The sequence below is a fragment of the Gorilla gorilla genome, chromosome 1 (assembly GCF_029281585.2).
Source record: "Gorilla gorilla gorilla isolate KB3781 chromosome 1, NHGRI_mGorGor1-v2.1_pri, whole genome shotgun sequence".
NCBI classification, from domain to species: domain Eukaryota; kingdom Metazoa; phylum Chordata; class Mammalia; order Primates; family Hominidae; genus Gorilla; species Gorilla gorilla.
This window is the reverse complement of record NC_073224.2, coordinates 152,606,253-152,622,500: the sequence shown is the minus strand read 5'-3', so window position 1 is coordinate 152,622,500 and position 16,248 is coordinate 152,606,253. Positions and strand designations below refer to the sequence as shown.

Here is a 16,248-nt window from a genome sequence, read left to right as displayed (position 1 = left end):
AGTCTTGATGTAAGCAATCCAACTGCCCTGAGGCCTCCATGTTGTGAGGAAGCCCAAACTAAACCTCAAGGAGAGGTCTTGAGACTACATGAAAAGAGAGAGAGAGATGCCTGGCCAGCTCCAGCCACTCTCTGTCTGTACCTGCATGAAAGATCCCAAGCCTAGCCAAACCATTCCCAGATTCCTGGCCCACAGAAACAATAAGAGATAATAAAATGTTGTTGATTTTTTTATGTTTAAATTTAAATTTTTTATTTTTGCAGAGATGGGGTCTTGCTATATTTGCCCAGGCTGGTCTCAAACTCCTGGCCTCAAGCATTCCTCCTGCCTCTGTTTCCCCAAATGTTGGGATTACAGGCATGACTCAATCACTGCACCTGTTGTTGATGTTTGAAACCACTAAATCTTGGGGGTGATTTGTTATGCAGCAGTAGTAACCAGACGTGGAAAGAAAAGGTAATAACTGCTTAGGGAAGAGTTTCCAGCAGACCCAGGGGCCAAACAGATATTGTTGTTCCAGCCCTTTCATGTATGGCTGCTAAATGAATATGAGAAAGGGCAGCAAAATATGGAACCATCAACTAGACTGGATACCTCAGTTGTCTCCTGGCCTGCCCCTGGCTAGTGGCAAAGTCTTCGGTAAGTCACTTGATCTCTTCCAGGCTTTCACTCTATCACCACATGAATGGATTGGGTTATAAAGATATTGGAGACTTCTTCCAGTTTTAAAGATTTTGTGGTTCTCACCTCTCTGCTTCTATCTATTAAGAATCACCACGTCTGTGTTTGAGATATCTTGGCATGGGAGTCACAGTGGCCTTTTCTCTTAGTGGTATTGCCAAAAGGATCTCATAATTTCTACAAGAAACTCATGCTACGAAGCAATAATGGGAATATATTTGTAAAGTCCTTCACCTGTTCTTTTAATCCTCTAACTTTCCTCTTTATCTCTTTTTACTTATGCATTCCCTCAATAAATATTTGCTAGGCACTTGCTAGCATCAAGAACTGTTCTGAGCACAGGAGAGCAGCTGTGAGTAAGATAGAAATCGTTCTTTTCTTATGGAGCTTACATGTGAGTTGAGGAGGTACAATAAACATCTCGGTAAAGAAAAGAACCAAATAATTTTAGATAGCAATACATTCTGTGAAGGCACTGGAATTTCTTTGAGGGTGTTACTTTGGTTAATGATCAGGGAAGAATTCTCTGACAAAGTTACTTTGAGCTGAAACTTGGGCAATATGAAGAGCTGACACAACAGAGCTCCAGGCAGAGGGCACAACTTGGGCAAAGGCCCTTAGGCTGGAACAGTGTGGTTGAGTTTTGGGGAAGAGATAGAAGGCCATTGTGACTGGAGCAAAATGAACAAGGCAGAGCATTATATAGGAGGAAGTTGGAGGGATGGGCAGGGGCCAGATTTAGTAAGGTTTTCTAGGGGATAAGCCCTTTGAATTTTACTCTAAGTGTGAATTGGAGAGTTTGTAGAAGCAAAATGATATGATCTGATTTGTGGGTTTTTTTGTTTTGTTTTGTTTTTGTTTTTTTTTTTGACGGAGTCTCACTCTGTCACCCAGGCTGGAGTGCAGTGATGTGATCTCGGCTCACTGGTACCTCTGCCTTCCGGGTTCACACCATTCTTCTGCCTCAGCCTCCCGAGTAGCTGGGACTACAGGTGCCTGCCACCACGCCCGGCTAATTTTTTGTATTTTTTTTTTTTTTTTTTTTTTTAGTGGAGACGGGTTTTCACTGTGTTAGCCAGGATGGTCTCGATCTCCTGACCTCGTGATCCGCCTGCCTCGGCCTCCCAAAGTGCTGGGATTACAGGCATGAGCCACTGTGCCCAGCCTGATCTGTGCTTTTAAAATATCACTCTGCAGTCCATGCCAGCCATCAGTTTGATGGTTTCCCAGAGGGGTTTTCAGCATATCTTGGCCATGCTGGCTAATGGCACTAGGTCAGGTTGCTGAGCTGCAGAGAGAGGAGTGTGGGCCTGGACGAGGAGGCAACAGCTAAGCAAGAAGAATGCTCAGGAATTAGGAGGATGATGAGGAAGCGTGGCTAATGTGTAAGGACCTGCAAACACTGACTCTGAATGAAACCCAGGGGCAAGGGTGGGAGAAATGAGACTGGAGAGAAGACAAGGGTCAGATCAGAAAAACAGCCTTGTCAACCAAGCTGAGGAGATTGGACTTAATCCTAAAGGCAATAGGTTTCTGATGACACAATCAGATTTCTGCTTTAGCTATTATGTGGATGATGATTAAAGCGGGCAAACTAGGAGCAGAAAGACAAGCTAGGATTGTGACAGGAATCAGGGAAGAGATGGTGGTGGCTTGGGGCAGGGTGGGAGCAGTGCCAATGAGGAAATTTAGTTGGGTCTGAGAGTGGATGAGGTTATGAGCAATAGGGCTTGGAGAGTAACTGTATGTGGGGAAGCAAAGGAGAGTGGGGTTTGGGAGGTGCAGACTTCTCTGACTCTCATGCTTTGAACACCAGAGGTGGAGGGGGCTTCTGGGGCCTCAAGTGACGCAATCTCTTTTGGTCCCTCTGTCTCAGGTAAATACTCCCAGGCTGTAGCCAGTGTTACTGGACACTGAGGAAAGAGATGAGAAAAGAAAGTAGTGGCCCTTTCCTGAAGGAGATAGAGCAAGACGATTTTCCAGTATTTGTGTTTGCAGTGTAAGAATTTAGTTAAGTCTATGTAGCTGCTAATGTTTTCCAGCTACTAAATCCAGTTCTTTTCCAATAATCATCATTTATAGCCCTAATCTAACAGCAATGTGTAAAAGCAAGACTTTTGCTTTTGTTGTCTTCAAAACTTCCAGTCCAACATCACTGAGCACCTGCTCTCTGTCAAGCCCTGAAGAGACAAAGAGGAGCCAGGAGCTGGATAGAAAATCTCTTAGAAAAGAAATACCATTTGACCCAGCAATCCCATTACTGGGTATATGCCCAAAGGAATATAAATCATTCTGTTATAAAAATACCTTCACACATATGTTCATTGCAGCACTATTCACAATTGCAAAGACATGGAACCAACCCAAATGCCCATCAGTGGTAGACTGGATAAAGAAAATGTGGTACATGTATACTGTGGAATACTATGCAGCCATAAAAAGGAATGAGATCATGTCCTTTGCAGGAATATGGATGAAGCTGGAAGCCATTATCCTCAGCAAACTAATGCAGGAACAGAAAACCAAACACCGCATGTTCTCACATGTAAGTGGGAGCTGAACAATGAGAACACATGGACATAGGGAGGGGAACAACACATCCTGGGGCCTGTTGGGGTGGGTGGGGCTGGGGGAGAGCATCAGGATAAATAGATAATGCATGCTAAGCTTAATACCCAGATGATGGGTTGATAGGTGCAGCAAACCACCATGGCACATGTTTACCTGTGTAACAAACCTGTACATCCTGCACATGTACTCTGGAATTTAAAATAAAATAAAAAGTAACGTGAAAAAAAAAAGGGAAAAAGAGAATCTCGGAAAAGCACTCTGTTTTGCAGATAATCTACCCGCCACCTCCTTCCTGTCGTCCCTCTCCTGTGCCCCCACAGCATTTTGTCACTCTTCTTCTTAATAGTTTTTGAGAAGTTAACAGAGTGAAAAAAACAAGGTTTAGGCACACATAATAAAGCAAGCATATAAATATATATCTTGCAGCTTCAGCAACTTGAGTTCATCTCAATTTTCTTCAAGTCAGGGAAACAAAAAACAAAAGCAAAACAGAGAAGCATTTCTCAGGCCAGCCCTCAGTCTTGTTTTGAGAAAAGTCTCTCTGATTCTGGAGTTCAGAGACTACTAATGAACGTACAAGAGTGGAGCTCTTTGACGTTCATTGCTTATGGTATTCTTAAGATCTCTATCTTTTTCACTGCATGGCCAGCAAAACTAGAAACTACTTAAGGCAAGATTTTTTTTTTTTTTTTTTTTTTTTTGCCTTTGTATAAGCTATAACCTTGTCTTCTAGGGCAGGGTTATAGAAACAGACCTCATTTAAAATCCCAAATCTGCTACCACCCAATAGCTGTATGACATCTTGGGTAGTGTTACTTAACCCCTCTTAGCCTCAGTTTCCTCATCTGTAAAATGGGGATAACTATGGTACCTACCTCATAAGGGAGTATTTAATGGTTAAGAGTACAGACTCTGGGAGCCAGACTGTCTCAGTTCCTACCTTACCTCGGCCACTTACCACGTGGCCTTATGCAACCACTTCACCTCTCTGACCTTCTGTTTCCTCATCTGCAGAATGGACATAAGCATGATGCCTGCCTCATTGGGTTGTTATGGGGATTGTAAAGCATTTATAACCCACTTGTATGAAGGGGTTCTCCCAAGAAGTGGGCCCCTAGGGAAGCACTATTCACATAGCACGTACTTTTCCAGTATTTGCTAAATAAATAAAAAGGACATTTGAGAAGACTAAATAAGAAAAGGTATAAAGCCAAATGGCTAGCATAGAATCAGTGATTGAGATTTGCAACCCCAGTCTGTACTCTGACCCCAACCTCAGAGTACAGTCTCAGGACTGGGCACATGGTCAGTGTTAGGCAGGTATTGATTGGTGACACTCTAATCAACTCCAAATGCCTCTGGGCCTCCAGGTTTATGTTCTTTCTTTGCAAGTGTAAACTGGTACTGATTTCAGAGCTTGTGAGGGAGATGTGATTTTCCTTATTTACTAACATTTACTTGGACTGGTGTCTGGGACACCCAAAATATGTTATGAATCAGTCAGAGGATAGCAAGATCTGCAGTACTATACAGATTACTCACTAATTTGACATTTGGGGAATTTTTGCAAAATGTTAGGGAACATTTGACAGGATGCAAATTGCTGTATCCATAAAGTACATTTGACTCTGAGGATGGGTGGCACTCTCCCCTGATGTGGTTACATCCGTTCCTAGCACCAGCTGTTGCATCCTGAAAATGTTGCTTGTTTTGTTTTTCCCTCCTTGAAGGAGACAGTGCTGGAATCTTGCTCTGAAAACATAACAAAAATTCATCGAGCACCTACTAAGTGTCAGGTGTCTTGTGTCATTTAATATTCACAATCATCCTGTGAGGTACATACCATTAGCATCTCTATTTTTCCAGTGAGGAGTCTGCGATTCAGAGAGGTTAAGCAACTTGCTTAACACTACACAGCTCTGAAATTCCTAAGCTAGAATTTGAATCTGGGTTCAAATCTCCAAAGTCTGGATTCCAATCCAGCAGCCTGTCTCTCACACCACCAGAGAGCATCATCAGGTTCTGATTGGGTACTCCCATAATTAGGAGGGATGGAGGAGAGAAAAATGTCTTGGTAAGTCTTAGTTTTAAACAACTGGGCAGCAACTCTGGCCATAAATATTAATACTTGTTCTACACTGTTTTATACCGAGACCTGAATTTGTTGGTAACCTAGTGCTTTGAATAGCTTTCTCTTACTGTGACATTATTTTCTAAGACAAACAATGAAGACTGTGTTAGGGGAACAAGAACTGCCCACCCAGGCCCCCATCCTCGAGGCACCATTATCACTTTTGCATTATTTTTGGCATTGTACCATCTTACTGAGGCTTACCATACCCTGTGAGGCAGATTTTCTCCCGGCTTCATATAGGTTATGGGAGAACCAAGGGGCATATGTATAGAATCTGGGTGTGAGGAATATAGGATGCCCTATAACAGGAAAAGGGCTCTTGGGAAAACTCTGGTTCCTAGGGGTGGCTCTCTGGGGAACCCAGTTGTGTGGAAGAGCCATCCCAAGCAGAGGGCTCTTGGAGAGGAACTACACACATCAAAAGCGCAAATAAATGCCTCCTTGTTCCAAAGCCATACTCTTCACTTACCATTTTAAATGAAACAAAAATATATATTTCGCAAGAGGTAAGAGACTCCTAGGATTTTTAATTTGTTCCTTTCATTGTTCTCCACTATCTTTGTAGGTATGTCAGGCCTGCCCAAATGATGGTCGGTTTCTCAAGACAGAAATTGAGTGCTCTATACCTTGTGTTCACCCCAAACTGCCTTGTAGTGTTATGTATGTGGTAAGTGCTTAATAACTACTGGTTGAAATGAAAGCGACCCTGGAACAAATCCATCCAATGAATTTTAATTTGTTAGTACTTTAAGTATTGATAGTGACTAAGTTATTTCTTTCCTACTTAGGAATATTGTGCAGAATGTGCAGGTTTGTTACATAGGTATACACATGCCATGGTGGTTTGCTGCACCCATCAATCTGTCATCTACATTAGGTGTCTCTCCTAATGCTATCTCTCCCCTAGCCCCGCACCCCCTGACAGGCCCCAGTATGTGATGTTCCCCTCCCTGTGTCCATGTGTTCTCATTGTTCAACTCCCACTTATGAGTGAGAACATTCCGCGTTTGGTTTTATGTTCCTGTGTTAGTTTGCTGAGAATGATGGTTTCCAGCTTCATCCATGTCCCTGCAAAGGACATGAACTCATCCTTTGCAATGGCTGCATAGCACTCCATTGTGTGTATGTGCCACATTTTCTTCATCCAGTCTATCACTGATGGACATTTGGGTTGGTTCCAAGTCTTTGCTATTGTGAATAGTACCGCAATAAAAATATGTGTGCATGTGTCTTTATAGCAGAATGATTTATAATCCTTTGGGTATATACCCAGTAATGGGATTGCTGGGTCAAATGGTATTTCTGGTTCTAGATCCTTGAGGAATCTCCATACTGTCTTCCACAATGGTTGAACTAATTTACACTCCCACCAACAGTGTAAAAGCGTTCCTATTTCTCCACATCCTCTCCAGCATCTGTTGTTTTTTTGACTTGTTAATGATCGCCATTCTAACTGGCATGAGACGGTATCTCATTGTGGTTTTGATTTGCATTTCTCTAATGACCAGTGATGATGAGCTTCTTTTCATATGTTTGTTGGCCACATAAATGTCTTCTTTTGAGAAGTGTGTGCTCATATCATTTGCCCACTTTTTGACGGGGTTGAGTTGTTTGTTTTTTTCTTGTAAATTTTTTTAAGTTCCTTGTGGATTCTGGATATTAGCCCTTTGTCAGATGGATAGATTGTAAAAATTTTCTCCCATTCTGTAGGTTGCCTGTTCACTCTGATAGTTTCTTTTGTTGTGCAGAAGCTCTTTAGTTTAATTAGATCCCATTTGTCAATTTTGGCTTTTGTTGCCATTGCTTTTGGTGTTTTAGTCATGAAGTCCTTGCCCATGCCTATGTCCTGCATTTTATTGGCTAGGTTTTCTTCTAGGGTTTTTATGGTTTTAGGTCTTAATTTAAGTCTTTAATACATCTTAAATTAATTTTCTTATAAGGCCTAAGGAAGGGGTCCAGTTTCAGTTTTCTGCATATGGCTAACCAGTTTTCTCAACACCATTTATTAAATAAGGAATCCTTTCCCCGTTGCTTGTTTTTGTCAGGTTTGTCGAAGATCAGATGGTTGTAGATGTGTGGCATTATTTCTGAGGCCTCTGTTCTGTTCCATTGGTCTATATATCTCTTTTGGTACCAGTACCATGCTGTTTTGGTTACTGTAGCCTTGTAGTATAGTTTGAAGTCAGGTAGCGTGATGCCTCCAGCTTTGTTCTTTTGGCTTAGGATTGTCTTGGCTATATGGACTCTTTTTTGGTTCCATATGAAATTTAAAGTAGTTTTTTCTAATTCTGTGAAGAAAGTCAATGGTAGATGATGGGGATAGCATTGATTCTATAAATTACTTTGGGCAGTATGGCCATTTTCACGATACTCGTTCTTCCTATCCATGAGCATGGAATGTTTTTCCTTTTGTTTGTGTCCTCTCTTATTTCCTTGAGCAGTGGTTTGTAGCTCTCCTTGAAGAGGTCCTTCGCATCATTTGTAAGTTGTATTCCTGGGTATTTTATTCTCTTTGTAGCCATTGTGAATGGGAGTTCACTCATTATTTGGCTCTCTGTTTGTCTATTATTGGTGTATAGGAATGCTTGTGATTTTTGCACATTGATTTTGTATCCTGAGACTTTGCTGAAGTTGCTTATCAGCTTAAGGAAATTTTGGGCTGAGTTTTCTAAATATACAATCATGTCATCTGCAAACAGGGACAATTTGACTTCCTCTCTTCCTATTTGAATGCCCTTTGTTTCTTTTTCTTGCCTGATTGCCCTGGCCAGAACTTCCAATACTATGCTGAATAGGAGTGGTGAGAGAGGGCATCCTTGTCTTGTGTCAGTTTTCAAAGGGAATGCTTCCAGCTTTTGCCCATTCAGTATGATATTGGCTATGGGTTTGTCATAAATGGCTCTTATTATTTTGAGATATGTTCCATCAATACCTAGTTTATTGAGAGTTTTTAGCATGATGGGGTGTTTAATTTTATCCAAGGCCTTTTCTGCATCTATTGAGATAATCATGTGGTTTTTGTCATTGGTTCTGTTTATGTGATGGATTACATTTATTGATTTGTGTATGTTGAACCAGCCTTGCATCCCAGGGATGAAGCCGACTTGATCGTGGCAGATAAGCTTGTTAATGTGCTGCTGGATTCGGTTTGCCAATATTTTATTGATGATCTTCGCATAGATGTCCATCAGGGATATTGACCTGAAATTTTCTTTTTTTGTTGTGTCTCTGCCAGGTTTTGGTATCAGGATGATGTTGGCCTCATAATCTTAGCAGTTGTAACTCAATTAAGAGTGCTAATTCCAAATGCAAACTGGTGGATAGATAGGTTTATTTTTCTGGGACTTAATTACTCTAGAAGTGGTCCAAGTAAAGCTGGACTCATTTAAAGTCTCTTGGTACACTGTCTAAATGGTCTCCTAAATGTCACCTTTAGAGGCAAGGAGACAGCATAGGCTAGTGAGTCCAGCACTGCCCTGGTTATCTGTAGGACTTGGTACTAAGTCTGGATTTGTTTCTAATTGGCCAGTTAAGCTGATTCAGGTCTCTGGAGCACTCTGAACACATCTGTAAAATGGGGAAATTGAATGAGATGACCTCTCAACCCTTTCCAGGCTTTGCATTCTTCAGATCCCTGGTAGTTTGAAGGTGGAAGGTGCCACCAAGCTTCTCATGATGCCCAACCACTGCCTGCACCACCCGGCTCTCCAAGGGTTGTGCTCAGAACATTGCTTTGGGCCTCTCTGGAGAAGGGACTTTCATTTTCGGTGTCCTATTATTAACCTTTTTCCAAGCTCTATTTTTCAAGTTTAGGTTGGCTCATCAGAGTTGAACATGGACTGTTTGGATTTTTGCCCAAGCTGTTCTCTGAGCCTGATAGCACATTCATTACTCCTTGCCCATGGTTTCTGCTAAATGACCTCGTTAGTGCTCTAATTACATGTTGCTCTTCAGAAAGTTGGGGGTGGTGGATGAGTTAAGAAAGGCTGAGTACTGAGATGGAGTACATTGTAAACACACTGAATGACACCTACCTTCCCCTGGCCTGATTACCCGTGGGGAGTTGGAAGGGAAGTGCTATGCTTTTCCTCTTCTCTTCCTTTTTCAGTACACATCAAAACATAATAATAACACATACCAAATGTGTTGGTGGTAATTGGTAATACATGAATTTGAAAGCTGGATGGTGTTATTTTTACAACTTAATTTATGTGGAACCAGAGAATGAAAAAAACAAAAACAAAAACAAAAAAACAGAAAACAAAAACAACCTACAGGAGAAAGAAATGAAAACAAATGTTTTTCTGAGCACCTACCATGTGCTCATGTAGGTTTTTGTTTATCCTGCCAACAACCCTATAGGCTAGTTATTATGCTAGCAGTAATGAAGAAGTAGGGTCAGAGAGGCTTAAGTATTTTCCAAGGTGACAAAACAAGTATGTGGGAGCATTGGGAATTGAACCCAGGTGTGTTTGATTCCAAATCTCAATATTCCATTCTACCTCTCGATCCATTCATGCATTCATCCAACAAATATACTCTGATCTCTATTCTATGACTAAATATAATTTCAGTTGCTGTACTACTATTTCAGAATTAATTCTACAAATTCCTCAGATGAATCTAAACTCGTAGTGGTATATTCTTGCCTTGTGATTTTCTCTGTCCATTTACGTTTCTTATACTTCTGCCTTCAAGATCAGATCACAGATCTGAGATGCAGGACCCTGAGGGTTATATTTAAAGATTACACTGAGCTAACTTCTTATTTTTCCATTAAGAAAACAAGTTCAATGACTTGTTGAAGTGGTAAACTAGGGCCTGTACTTTTTGCTGTACTATATAATGAGGATGCCAAGAGCAGAGTTAAATTTACTTGGGGTACAGAGAAAGGATGATTGTGTATCATAACGAACATGAATAATTTCAAATAGTTTCAAGTTCCCCTTGGGTAGTGTGTGCACATGACAAGAGGTTCTATACCCATCATGCATGGAGATTGATTAGCAAGTGACTTTAACTTAAGCCTGTTAACGACAAAACCACGAGGGTCACATTTTAATGAAAAAGAACTTGTCTTCCAGACTGGATATCTTAAGTGTGTGTTGTTTGTTTGTTTGTTTGTTTTCTGAGGCTTCCTGTTGGGTGATGTTAAGGTGAGCTAGTAGAGTCAAATCTTTTACTTGTCCCTCCTGAATTCTCTTGGCCACATTTTTCTGAAAGTGGCAAATGCAGTATGTTGAGTGATGAGAGATGTTCACACTTAGGACAGAATAGATGATGTGATAGTAATGTTAACAGGATGCAACTTTAACCATGTGATGAACTTTCCTAAAACAGGGGTTCTTACCCATCTGATGACTGATTAGTATTTCAACATAGAAATTGGAATTTGCAAACCAAGCATCTTAAAAAATGTGAGTATTGTTTGTTTGACAGACTGTCAACACACGTGTGCAGGCTTAAGGTATTAGTTTATTCTATAGCAATCAAGTTGTTATTATAACTACAAGAAAACTGGAAAAATAAGACTTTTCACAGTCAAATCATCCATCGGAAAGAAACTATCAAAAAAAAAAAAAAACCCAAAGAACAAAACTTTGAGCTATACCCTCAATCTATAGTATGTTTGCTGAATTGGGGGTGTGAAATAGCAGGAAACCATTACTGCATGTGATCATAGTTGTAATGATTCTACTATAACATAATAAACCTATATGTCTGCCTCGAAATAAATTATAGATCTCATAGTAAAAAGCAACTTTTTATTCAACATTTATCAATTGGGAGAACTGCTCCCTTCTTCTGCAAAAAAGTCATTAAGCTGCATGTTTCACCACAGAATAACTTTTGGAAGAATTTAAACCTTCTACAGTAATTCACTTGCATTCCTCTTCTATTTTTAATAACCAAAAACATACACAAGAGATGTAAATATACCTCTAGAATTTTTGAATGACTGGACAAAGCAGTGTTAAAAATTCAACAGCACTAATTACTAGCTGAGCAGTATAAAAACCTCTGAATAAATGTCAGCCTAGGAGATAAGCTCTTATCTTAATCTAATGACTCCACAGACTTAATTTGTCAGGCCAGCCTAGTTGATGAAAAACAGGTTTCTATTCTCCAGTGTTAGCAGGAACATCTTTCCAAAACTTTGAAGTTGGATAGTAATACCATCAGTGTCATCCTGTAAAAAATCTTGTGACCAAGCCAATTTAATTCCTATTGTCCTGTTACACTAATTAAAGTTGTTCTACCCCTCTTGGACAAATATCTAAAAGTGAAGCCAGTGTATTTTTAGATTTGCCACATTTTGAATTAACCCTCAAATACCCGTGTTTTGTGCTTTTTTTTCTCATAGTATTGGATCATCAGGGACCATTTATCTTCTTTTGAGAAAGCAGAGCTTTCCAGAGAAATCCGTTAATTCAGAGGAATCCTTTAACTGAGAGGCTGTGTAGCAGAGTGGTTACGAGTACGGACTCAGAGAGAAAGGCCTGGGGAAATTTTTGCTCTGTCATTTGCAAGCTGTGTGACTTTGAGTAAACTTCTAAACTTTCCTAACCTCAATTTAATTATCTGTGAAATGGGGGATAATCATAGATATTGTGAGGGTTAAATAATATAATCCATGTGAAGAATTTAGAGTGCCTGAGCCTTATACTTAAACAGTTATTCATTCATTAACTCATTAGTTCATTCAACCAACAAATACATACTGAGTACTAACAAGTCTATAACACATGCTTGGCGTTATAGGACATAAGAAGAACCAAAAGGCGAGGCTCTTTGCCTTTGTAAGACTTTGAATAAATTTTCTGTTTGAGGAAGCCCAAGCCTGACATAATGAGCTGATCTCACTACGCCTGGGATAGGATTGCCACAGATTTATCGGGACTTTCCACCTAAACTCCATTGTGAACCCTGTGGCTGGCTTTTCAGTAAAATGGGGATGTAAATTTCCATCTCCAAAGTCTATTGTGCACATGGCATGAGATAATATATGGGGGACAGCCAGATGTTGGTGGCCTCTCAGTTCCTTGTCTCTCTCATCCCTGTGACCCACAATCACACGCATGGTACTCATGGTACAAATATATCTAGTGAGTTCTCCTGTCTTGTTTCATCCTAGTATTGTCAGTCAATGTAATGTTCCTTGCAGCAGTCCATACCCTCTCTGCTCAATCCCCTCCTGATGACTCGAACTGCACCCTACTGATGTCATGTTTTATTGCATGGCACTTGAAGACACTTGTTGATCATTGTTTCTTTGATTTCTCATTGTAATGGAATATGGTGATACAATTTCTTTCCAACCTCTTGAAATTCGTGCATGTACTTAAAAAGTGGCACACACCTGTAGTCCCAGCTATTCGCGAGGCTGAGGCAGGAGAATCGCTTGAACCCGGGGGGCAGAGGTTGCAGTGAGCTGAGATTGCAACACTGCACTCCAGCCTGGGCAACAGACTGCTACTCCGTCTCAGAAAACAAAACAAAAAAAGGTATGTACTGAGAGGCTATACTAGGAATCCCACTAGGTATTCAGATACCTAAATATGTGAGATGCAGCCCCTACCCTTTGGGAACTTGGCAGTGTGAGGTACATGCTGTGACAGAGATGCCTGGAGTTCAGGGGGAGATATTGGGTAGTGGGAGGGGGGACATTCAACTCAGACTGGGCACTCAGGGAAGGTTCTCCAGAGGAGAGGAATAGGGCTTACCTCTGAACACTCATTAACAGTCCTTTGAGGAAAGGTGTAGGGAAAGGATTCCAGGTTGAGAAATCAGCATGTGCACATGGAAGAAAGTGGTTCAGTAGAAGAGTGAAGGGCCTGGGTGGCGGTGTGCTGGGAGATGAGGTGACACTGAAAGATCATAAAGGTCTTATGTGATGAGGAGTTAGAATTCCATCCTGCAAGCAACAGGACCCATTGATAAATTTTAAGGCTGCTAATTTTCATTAATGTGGGTCTTGGGCCCAGAAAGCAGTTTGTGTCTGTGTTTTGGCGTTTCTGTTCACCACTTTCATGACCTCTGATTACATTATCTTCCCTCCGGCTCTCAGCCAGTCCCTCTCTTCCTGGTCTCCTGACTGTTCTGCTACACCCAGAGCTGCTTCTGCTTTGAAAACTCCAGCGGCAGCATTCCAGTCCCTAGTCACCATCTCTTACTCTCCACTTTGTCCTTTCCTTCTCTCCTGCAAAGGCTGCTCCCACCAAGCCTCAGAGTCACAGTCATTCCTTTGACCCTGTCTACTCTCCCAGTCCTCATGCCCTTTCTGGGCTTTATTTCCCATCCTACCTGGGCAGGATCCTATGGTGGTTTCTCCTACTACCTTGTTAATTCCCTCCCACCCCCAATCTTTAACTTCATCCGTTCCTGTCATTGGCTGGAGAAAATGGAACAACCTTGGCTGTTAATTCCGCTTATCATTTATGGCATCCAGTTTTAAGTTGAGTTCTCAGTATGGCCCTTTTCCTCGACTCTAGTAGACTTCCATTTCTATTCCTTACTGACACACTGTTTTAGGCTATTACTGTTTGTACAAGACAGGTTTGGTGGGCATGCCTAATGTGCTCTGGGAACTGTCCTCTAGGTAGCTACATTCTTCAGTGTGTAATCCATCCCCTGCCCCAACCCTGACACAGGTATTTGGACAAAAGATAGACACTTGATGCCCAAATCCCAGTGAGGCAATCAGATTTTCTTTTGACAATTTGTTCCTCTGTCATTTACATAGACTGCCTGTTACTTGAGTTACCTTCAATGGGTCTATTACTTTTGACTCAAAATGGTTGGCAAGATCACCCCATCCCTGAAGTCTCAACCCTACTCTTGCCCCCCTCACTCTCTCTATTACATTTTAGGAAGAAAATAGAGGATCTCTAACCAGAAGCCCCTCAGTTTTCCCCTGGCTCTTTTCAATTATATTTCTTGATAGTTGACCTTGTCTCAGAGACTTGTACCTGGTTTCTTTCTCAAAATACAATGAGAATTTATCTACATGTATTGACTTATTATTGATATTTCATTTTATGCTTTCTATTTATTATGTTTTTCTTTTATTTTGTTTTTCTCCTTTCTTGCTATTTTGGGGTTGAGTTTTTTGTTCGTTTGTTTGTTTGAGATGGGGTCTTGATCTTGTCACCCAGGCTGGAGTGCAGTGGCACGATCTCGGCTCACTGCAACCTCTGCCTCCTGGGTTCAGATGATTTTCTTGTCTTGGCCTCCCAAGTAGCTGAGATTACAGGTGCCTGCCACCACGCCCGGCAAATTTTTTAGTAGAGACAGAGTTTCACCATGTTGGCCAGGCTGGTCTTGAACTCCTGACCTCAGGTGATCCACCCCCATCGGTGTCCCAAAGTGCTGGGATCACAGGCATGAGCCACCTCACCCAGCCTTGATTGAATTTGGTTTATTCCTTTGTCTTCTCCCATTTGTTTGGAACATATACTTAGGATTTCTATTCTTTTAATAATTTTTCTTAGACTTTTAACAGACACATATAAATTTACATTTTTCTCTCAAAGCTTAAAAGTACCTCTATCATTCTGTAGCCAGAAGCATTAACTTTCATCTGAATGAACTTCCATCACTCCTGTAGTAGAATTATCTAGTATTAGACTTCTACCTTGTTTCTAAGTATAGAAATTACTTGTATTATTTTTTATAATACTTATTTAGATTTACTAACATGTTTTACAAAATTTTCCCCATACATTTGCTTCTTTCTTTAAGGTTATATTGTTTTCCTTACTAAATACATATTAAGTAGGGTTTTTTATTTTTATTTTATTTTTTGGTTCTGTTTTTAAAGAAAGGGTTTATGGTGGCCGGGCGCGGTGGCTCACGTCTGTAATCCCAGCACTTTAGGAGGCCCATGCAGGTGGATCACGAGGTCAGGAGATAGAGACCATCCTGGCTAACACGGTGAAACCCCGTCGCTACTAAAAATACAAAAAATTAGCCTGGCGCGGTGGTGGGTGCCTGTAGTCCCAGCTATTCGGGAGGCTGAGGCAGGAGAATGGCGTGAACTGGAAGGAGGAGCTTGCAGTGAGCTGAGATCGCGCCGCTGCACTCTAGCCTGGACCACAGAGCAGTGAGACTCTGCTCAAAAAAAAAAAAAAAAAAAAAAAAGAGAAAGAGTTTATGGTAAATAATTAAATAATTTTCTGAATCCAACCTGTTGAATGGTAGTTTGTAGAGAATTTCAAAGTCAGTGTTTTTTCTTGGCACTATTATTCCACAGACTTAATAAAATTTTTTTTATTTTTAAAATGTTTATTGTAGGTTCAGGGATTCATGTGCAGGTTTATTATGTCAGTAAAAGTGTGTCATGGGAGTTTGTTGTACAGATTATTTTGTCACCCAGGTACTAAGCCTAGTGCCCAATAGTTATTTTTTCTATTCCTCTCTCTCCTCCCACCCTCCACCAGTGTCTGTTGTTCCCTTCTTTGTGTCCATGAGTTCTCATCATTTAGGTCCTACTTACAACAGAGAACATGCAGTATGTGGTTTTCTGCTCCTGCGTGAGTTTGTTAAGGATGATGGTCTCTAGCTCCATCCATGTTCCAACGAAAGACATGATCTCATTCTTTTCAATGGCTGTATAGTAGTATTCCATGGTAGACATGTACCACATTTTCTTTATTCACTCTGTCATTGATGGGCATTTAGGTTGATGCCATGTCTTTGCTATTGTGAATAGTGCTGCAATGAACATTTGCGTGCTTGTGTCTTTATGGTAGAATGATTTATATTCCTCTGGGTATATATCCAGTAATGACATTGCTAGGTCTAATGGTAGCTCTGTTTTTAGCTCTTTGAGGAATCACCACGCTGCTTTCCACAATGATTGA

General features: G+C 40.9%; 1 long non-coding RNA gene across 2 annotated transcripts in view; it reads right to left on the bottom strand.

The window, feature by feature from the left end:
* LOC101127302 (uncharacterized) overlaps positions 1 to 13,225 on the bottom strand; it is an 18,144-nt gene extending 4,919 nt beyond the window's left edge. Inside the window, exon 1 of one of the 2 annotated variants that reach the window (XR_008674445.2) lies at positions 13,111 to 13,225. This is a non-coding gene — a long non-coding RNA (uncharacterized lncRNA). The remainder of the gene's footprint in view (positions 1 to 13,110) is intronic. The other variant, XR_010130523.1, reaches the window with a different exon arrangement.
* Positions 13,226 to 16,248: the final 3,023 nt, after the last annotated feature.